The 9,006-nt window shown below is 39.7% G+C and overlaps 1 protein-coding gene across 2 annotated transcripts in view; it reads left to right on the top strand.

The window, feature by feature from the left end:
• Positions 1-1,414: 1,414 nt before the first annotated feature.
• Positions 1,415-9,006, top strand: part of LOC127650338 (potassium voltage-gated channel subfamily G member 2-like) — a 31,419-nt gene continuing 23,827 nt past the window's right edge. For both annotated transcript variants that reach the window (XM_052135688.1, XM_052135689.1), the window contains exon 1: positions 1,415-1,526. The gene's annotated coding sequence lies outside the window, so the exon portion shown is untranslated. The remainder of the gene's footprint in view (positions 1,527-9,006) is intronic.

The raw sequence follows: 9,006 nt of genomic DNA, 5'->3' as shown, positions 1-9,006 counted from the left end.
AACCTAACCCTGGTTCCCTGAAAGGAGGGAATGAGATGTTACCTTGTCCTGCCACGATACTGATTATTGCTGAAAAGTTGCTTGAGATCCTCGTTGCTTTAGTCGAAGAAGGTCTTGATGAGCCCGTCTTTCTCCCACCTTTTACATGCTCACTGAGCATGGAGGCGGGACCCCGAAAGACATCTGCCAATCAGAACTGGCATGATTGAAAACTATTCAGAAAGATAGGGGACTCAGGAGTGACCCCTAGTCATCATTTGGCATGAGTAACGTCTCATTCCCTCCTTTCAGGGTACTTGGATTATGTTTCAGTATCCTAGATGTTTTGTACTCGATAGTTTTAGTCATTAACACTTCAAATCTTAAGTCTATGGATTTTTAAGAAAAATAAAGTTCAATTAACTTGATATTTGAGTTATGAGCCCAAAGCTTGACATTTCAAGTACTTTCTTGATTTTTCAAGTAATGACAACATTAAGGTTAACAGTCCATCACAGCAACCTGTGTAAGCCATAACAAAAAAAAAAAAAAGAAGAAGCAATATTTACACCATACCGAGGTTATTTGACCAGGTGATTTTTTTTTATGTGAACTTTAGGGGGGCATTACAGACCATTGACTGTCTCTCTGATAGAGCAATAGACTTCTCTGTCTCCCCTCAGTGGCCAGACCAGTGTGAGTCCAGGGCAAAATATGTAAATAATAGAAAAATATGAAAGAGATACAATACAATATACTATGTTTTGGCATTGTAATGTATACAATCTATGTTATGGAGCTCTGTTCATTTTTTATTTAGAGTATTGTATTTTTTATTACTGTATTCCACATTTTAATATTCTATGGAAAATATTCAAAATGTATAAAAAATTATTTATATTTTAATATAAAAATATTGCATTGCAATATCAAATATAATAAATTGATTGGTTAACTTGGTTTTAGCGTACAATTAATTAATTTATGTCATGGAGCAAATGCTCAAACAATGGAACATAATTGTAAAAGTAATTAACTGATTGAGATAATAAACAACATGAATAGTAACATAAAAACGTAAATGTTTTTTTCCTCACAGCTGTAGCCAACTGTCTTAAACTGCATGAAAGAGCTTCTCTAATATCTCGTCCACATGAATTCATGCGCTAATGAGCTGTTATGCAGAACTGCTTACACATGATGAGAATAATGTAATGAAGACCCCGTGAGATCAGTAGAAAGTGATGATCTTCATGTAGTTGTGCATTATTAATGGTGGTAATGTGCTCGCAGAGCAAACAGGCTCGAGGTGAGATGGGGACGTGCGGAGAGCAGCGGCAGAAACACCCATCGACATGCTGACAGGAACTTCAATAGTTTGAATCCGGCTCTGAGGCTGCACCGATGCGCTCAAACTCGCAATGACGCTGGAATCAAATCAGTCAGATATGCGGATAAAGGATTAAATTTAACTGTGCGACTGCTCCACAGCTCAACTTACATTTCCAAGCAGTTCTAAATCAATGGCGTTAACTCAGTCAGAACGGGTAAGTTTCAGTTTGGATTTGTTCATGTTTGGGGTGTCTGCATGTTTGATCCTGCGAACGTTATCGTAACCAAACCGTATCAGGTAACTAAATAAAACACGTTGGTTTTGTCTTACCTAACGAGCGGGTTTTGTGGCAGATGCAGGCGCGTTTTGGCGCCTTCTAGAAATGCTGCAGACAGCTAGTAGCCTTCTGTGGGTTCTGAGATACAGCATTATTTCACGTCGATTTCACTTTAATTATTCCTTCTGCTGCTGCATTGTAGCTGAAACTATGCGAAGTAATAGTTTGACATGCGTTTGACTGCGATTTTAGGAGTACCAAATGTAATCCTTAAGGTGACAAACGATTTAAAGTTACGTTAATGAAAAATAACCCCAATTTAGAAGCTTTTTAAGAAAATACTAATGTTATTAAAGCTGAGAAATAGTCACCCAGACGACTAAAGCTTTACACAGTGTGTGGTTTATGAACACTTTATAATTGTAGCCTATACATTGTAGATGCTTGACATAATTATTTGTACATGCAAAATGCCTTTTAAATTTGATTCATACACTTTTATTTATGCCTATACATATTTAAATGTACATAATTTTACTTTAAGTAATAATGTTGGTTGAAGTATCATTAACGGAAATGATTAGTAAAAAAGTGCTATTAACTATAAAGAGAAAGCTATTACTTGGTTCATTTAACCAATTATAACAGGTTTATTTGAGATAGAATGGATAGTAAAAGTCGACTTTTATATCAGTTTTTTAAGGCATTTTTATTGTTTGGCTGAGTAGGTGACACTTCTTGGCTTATTTGGCTCAGTCTAGTGCACCTACTTAAAAACACAACAAATCACATTTGATACATAGCTATTACTGTAACATCTCTTAAAGATATTTATAGGCCTACATATATTAACTTGGTTTATAGCAGGGTTTTTCAGGCAAGGACCCCCTGGTTGAAGAGGCCCCCTGTTACCAGTCCCGATTCTACGGGGTGCTTGAAGCTTAGAGCACCCTCAATTGCAGACCAAACTGCTGCCCAGGGGTCGATTTATCATCAACGTTTTTTATTAGATCTTTCATATATCTGGCTTTGGGACCTATGGCGTATCCACAAGCTTTTAGAATGCTCAGGGTTGCCAGATAATATATGCAACACCGCAGTCAGAGATTTATACTTGCACAAATTGGACATATTTCGCTTTGTCATAATTAAGTTATGCAATCTGGCAACCATACATACAAGTGCGTGCTTTCTCTCACAAAAACTAAATAACAATTCAGCGCTCAATGGTGCGTGGAGGGGACACGCAAGTAAAGAGGTCAGAGAGAGGAATATATTTATTCTTTGTGTTATTTGTAAAATGCTGAAGTCCCGTACACCTGTATGTGAATGTTACACTGGCAGTACTCATTTATCAGTGTCATGCAGCCTGTTTTATTCAGTGGTGTGCTGAATTGGATGCCAAACATTGACAAGAACCATGAGCATGTAATCATTAATAATGTTCTTAGTATATAAAGTAAATGGGTCCACTTTGTGGCCAACATTAAAATAAGCTTTTAGAATCTCTTTCCCAAAAATTGTATTTTACCATTAAACCTGAAGACTGTTAAATTGAATACTAAATTAACATTGCATTGAAGTAGTATAAAATAATCAATGAATAATTGTATTCAGCTTTATTCAATTTTACTAACACATGATAGAAAGTATAGCAACAAAACTTCAAGCAATCGCAGAATGGTCCCATCAGTATAGACTTCAGAAAATTGTGCATCACTCATTGAGTGCATGTCTGGGCTTAAAAGATACAGCTATGAAGAAACTTTAATCTTCTCTTTTCCATGTTCTAACTGCTGATGTGTCCCCTGCACCAAAACAATTGCACACCCCTGCTCATTTGAATATGTAAGACTAATACAGTAAATTGGCAAGCAGATTTCCTTGAATACCAGCAAACACACAAAAATCCTTGCATCGAAACTTATAAACGTGTATGATTTTGCAAATCAGTAAGTCCTTATCTGCAGGCGCAGAATTTTGGTGTCATTTTCAGCGACAGATCATGGGGAAAAACTCCTGAAGCAATAAATGTTTTGTACATTAAAAAAACAAATGTTTCTTTATGTTGTTTAAGTAGCATTTAAACATGATTTAATCTATAAAAAAATATGTAATTATACTTTATACAGAGCACCCTCAATATTTTCAGAAGCACCCTCAGTGATTTTGATCTGGAACCAGGCATGCATGTTACATTGTATAACATCGATTGAATCTTTTGTGTATAGTACTGTTTTATTGTATTTTCATACGTTCTCATGATTTCAATGAATTATTATTGAAGTACAGAGCTTTTCAATTGAGTGTCTAATACTTCAATTTAATTGATTTATTAACATAAATTAACTATTTAAGTAATTATATTTTATGCTAATGCAATATTATGTACAGTTGAAGTCAGAAGTTTACATACACCTTAGTCCAATACATTTAATCTCAGTTTTTCACAATTCTTGACATTTAATCGTAGACAACATTCCCTGTCTTAGGTCAGTTAGGATCACTACTTTATTTTAAGAATGTGAAATGTCAGAATAATAGTAGAGAGAATTATTTATTTCAGCTTTTATTTCTTTCATCACATTCCCAGTGGGTCAGAAGTTTACATACACTTTGTTAGTATTTGGTAGCATTGCCTTTAAATTGTTTAACTTTGTTCAAATGTTTTGTGGAGCCTTCCACAAGCTTCTCACAATAAGTTGCTTGAATTTTGGCCCGTTCCTCCAGACAGAACTGGTGTAACTGAGTCAGGTTTGTAGACTTCCTTGCTCGCACACACTTTTTCACGGTTGGGATAGTGTTCTTCGGCTTGCAAGCCTCATCCTTTTTACTCCAAACATAACGATGGTCATTATGGCCAAACAGTTACATTTTTGTTTCATCAGACCAGAGGACATTTCTCCAAAAAGTAAGATCTTTGTCCCCATGTGCACTTGTAAACTGTAGTCTGGATTTATTTCGGTTTTAGAGGATCGGCTTCTTCCTTGCTGAGCAGCCTTTCAGGTTATGTCGCTATAAGAGTTGTTTTACTGTAGATATAGATACTTGTCTACCCGTTTCCTCCAGCATCTTCACAAGGTCCTTTGCTGTTGTTCTGGGATTGATTTGCTCTTTTCGCACCAAACTACATTCATCTCTAAGAGACAGAATGTGTCTCCTTCCTGAGTGGTATGATGGCTTTGTGGACCATGATGTTTATACTTGCATACTATTGTTTGCACAGATGAACGTGTAACCTTAAGGCATTATTGCCTAAAGGCTTGACATCATTTTCTAGTATTTTCCAAGCTGCTTAAAGGCAACTTAATGTATATATGTATGTAATTTTGACCCACTGGAATTGTGATATATTCAATTAAAAGTGAAACAATTTGTCTGTATACAATTGTTGGAAAAATTACTTGTGTCATGCACAAAGTAGATGTCCTAAATGACTTGCAAAAACAGTAGTTTGCTAATATTAAATCTGTGGAGTGGTTAACATTTTTTTAAATAGTGTTAATAACTTCAACCTTAGTGTATGTAAACTTCTGACTTCAACTGTATATATAAGCCTAGAATAAAATATTAAGTAATACTGTATATCAGACATTATAAATATGGGAGCATTTATATGAACCCCCATATGCACCATGTCCCTGTTAATTATGACACTGCTACAAAGTCAGTTGAGAGGAAGTGCAGTCTTATCACAAATTTTTAGTGACTGAAAAACAATGCACTTATTGTCTTCCCATTCATTTTACACCACAACAGTTTGAATAATCCCAGCATCTGTTAAGAACAAGTGCAAATACCTCATACAGAGTAATGATTGCCTTTATAAGACTCTAACTCAAAGTACCATTGCAGAAATTCCCCATCAGCACTATTGAATTTCATCTTCCCCAGGAGATGCACGGCACCACAGTGCTCATCATCTGCACCATCAATCATACAGATTCCTGTACTGCAGAAGAACAAGTTCTTTTTCATCTGTCACTGCCAGTCATTGCTCCATAGGACCTCCACTGCCTGTTCATATTAAGCTGTTGTCTGTCTTCTCTGAGGAGTTTGCGCTGATGTGGTTTAATATGGTTTAATATAATATACTGTGACCTCCAGCCCCCTGTGTGTTGCTATGAAGTTCCGGAAAGGAAAGTCAATGTTGCAGCCATCTTGGTATGGATCTGTGCTGATTGCTAATAGTTATGACTGCCTCCAGGGTCTTTAACCATAGTTTTCATAGATCTCAAAACAGACTCATGGGACTGAAGGAATACGTTTCTCAGTGACAGTGAAAACTGCATGAATCATGTGAGCAGGGGTAAGAGAGAGAGAGAGAGAGAGAGAGAGAGAGAGAAAAATAAAGAATAAATGAACAAATAAAAAAGAACAGAAGAATGGAAGGAATGGAGGAAGAAGATACGAAGGAAATAAGGGAGAGTGGATATAAGGAAAGGAAGGAAGGAAGGAAGGATAAAAGATGAGAGGAAAAAAGAAAAGATGGAGGAAATAAGATAAGGAAAAATATAGAAAGAGAATGAAAGAAGGTATGAGGGAAGAAAGGAAATACGGAATGATAAGGGAAGACGGGAAGGAAGGAAAAGAAGGGAAAGAATGAAGGAAGGAAAGAAAGAAAAAAGGTAAGGAGGAAGAAAGAAGTAAGGAATAAATCTAAAAGAAGGAAGGAAGGCTGAATAAGGAAAAGAAAAGGAAGGAAATAAGGAAGGAAGGTAGGGAAAGATAAATGGAATTGCAAGAAGGAAGAAAACAAAGTATGAAAAGGAAAGAAAGCGGGAAGGAGGGAATAAAAGGAGAAATTAAGAAAGTTAGAAAATGAAAGTATGAAGAGAGAATTGCATTAAACTCAAATTAGCATTGTGACATAACAGTCTGATCATAAAAAAGATCTTCAAAGCTTTTTTTAATGTGCAAGGCCACTGCAGAATGCAGCACTTTTCTTGAACACAATAGCAGACATTATGAAGCAGAATATTACTTAGATTATCTTAGTAACTTAAACCAAAAGACACAAACACACACATATGAAGGACAGCTGCAAGTAAACGCTCTCTCTCTCTCTGTCGCACCACCGTCCGCAGTCGGCCTTTATCCCTCTCTGAGGCTTGATTAGCCTGATAAGGGTCCGGGTGTTTAGAATCACGACCCGGCCACCCCTCCGCCCTGTCACAATGGTATACAGTATATATCATATAACATGCCCAAAAAAAATATTACCATGATACCATATCCAAAAAAATCATTGTAATATGGCATGTTTTGGTACCAAAACCTTTTTTTTCTGGTACTTCTTGTCTAATGTCATTCACTTGACATGAAAGACACCTCATTTTGGCAAGATCCATTATTCTTATCACCCATCTAATGTTGTCTCCTTTACTCAATTGTGGTGCTGTGTATAAATATTGTCCTGGTTACTTTCGTAACCTCCATTCCCTGATGGCGGGAACGAGACGTTGTGTCGTAGTGACACTAGGGGTCACTCTTGAGAGCCCGAGACGCCTCTGATCTTTGAAAAAAGGCCAATGGAAATTGACTAGTGGTATTTGCATGCCCCCTGTACATACAGGTATAAAAGTTTATGTGTTTATTAGTTTTTGTGCTGAGGAGCCGAGAATAAGGTCCCGGCCAATTCAGCGGTAAGTTCAGCATTGTGGCAGGAGGGACACAACGTCTCGTTCCTTCCATCAGGGAATGGAGGTTACGAAAGTAACCAGGACGTTCCCTATCTGTCACTCACTCAACGTTGTGTCGTTGTAGTGACACTAGGGGTCCCCTACAAAAATGGCACAACTAGCTGAACTGGGTTACGTGGATCGGCGGCGCGATGTGTAAAGCGTGTCCCGGGCACAGCAACGCAAAGGCTGGGTTCACCATCTGGTCCCTGAAAGGGGTCGCACATAGCACGGTCGGGGTCTCAGGATCACGTGAGAGTAGCCCGGACCCAGGCACGGTTCACTGACAGAGAACACTTTCAGGTCCCCTACCCTCTTGATGGAGGGGAGCTCTATCAGGAGGGCAGTCTTCAAGGAGAGTGCCTTAAGCTCTACTGACTTTAAGGGATTCAACCTCCTAGTGTCTCTCAAGAACCTGATAATCAAGTAATGCTTTCCTAAGGAATGGCTGTCCACTGTGTCATGGTGCGCAGCTATGGCCGCTACGTACTCTTTCAAGCTGGTGGGGGACAGCCGTCCCTCCAACCTCTCCTGCAGAAAAGAAAGAACTGAGCTGACTGTAGGGAAGAACACCACTTAGCAAACAGACGCCACTTCAAGGCATACATGCGCCTCATAGAGGAGTTTAGAATGCAGGTGCCCACTTCCCTTAACGGGGCAAAGGCAGCCTCTGCGACCTTCGTGAAGACATGAGGGGACAGGGACAGGACGAAAGTGAGGAGTTTGTACTGGTATGCCTGACCCTTAAATGCAAACCACAGGAAGGGTCCGAGGTAGAATCGAGACGTGGAAGTACACGTCCTTCAGGTCTATCGCCGCTGACCAATCTTGATGTCAGACACTCGCTAGAATGCGCCTTAGCGTCAACATCCTGAACGGGAGTCTGTGTAAGGCCCGATTCAGAGTCGAGAGACATTAAAGCACTCACCTGACTCCTGATACTCATCGGCAGATCGGTCGAGGAGAGGGTAGGGGGTGTTTCGTCCCCACGGTCCCATCCGAGTTTGAGTATGATTGTGTCACAGCTTGGTGCACAGGGGCGGGGAGACTGCCGTCAGGGTGCTGGACCTGCAAAAGAGAGATAGAAGATGGTGGTCGGGGTGACGGCTGTACTTATCCGAATGCCTAACCAGAGCAAACGAGCATGCCGGGGAATGGGAGGTCCGCAGGGATTTAACTGGCGGAGGTGGTCCCATTGTGGTCCCCAAATCGCCCCCAGTGCTCTCTGTGCTGCCTTAAACCCGTAGGTAGAAGGGCTGAGGCAGGGAGCCGGTGGGGTGGCTGGCTTTCTTATGAAAGCGAGCCATGACCGCAACGTTGCCATGGACATGTTGCATCCACAAAAGCTGTCTCGGCGTGGGCAGTGCCCAGGCACGAGAGACAGCGATCGTGGCTGTCAGAGTGCGAGAGGTATCGACCGTAACCAGGAATAACACACAATCGGAAAGACATCTTTAAAAAGACTCGTCTTGAAAAAAACATTCCGATGTGTGCCGCTCTTTTAGAATATACTCTTTTAGGAGGGAAAATACTCTTTTAGAATACACTCTAAGTGATCTGCTGAAGTGCTAAGGGGTGATCCAGCTGCGGTGAAGGATGGAAAACTCAGCTTGAACCATCGACCGTTTGGCTCCGAAGAGAAAATCTAATGAGCAGTATGCATGCTTCCTCTTTTATACCCTTATGTCCAGGGGAGGGACATGCAAATACCACTTGCCAATTCCCATTGGCCTTTT

Source organism: Xyrauchen texanus, chromosome 10 (genome assembly GCF_025860055.1).
Source record: "Xyrauchen texanus isolate HMW12.3.18 chromosome 10, RBS_HiC_50CHRs, whole genome shotgun sequence".
In the NCBI taxonomy this organism is placed as follows: Eukaryota; Metazoa; Chordata; class Actinopteri; order Cypriniformes; family Catostomidae; genus Xyrauchen; species Xyrauchen texanus.
Note: the sequence above shows the minus strand (reverse complement) of the source record. Positions and strands in the feature narration are given on the sequence as shown.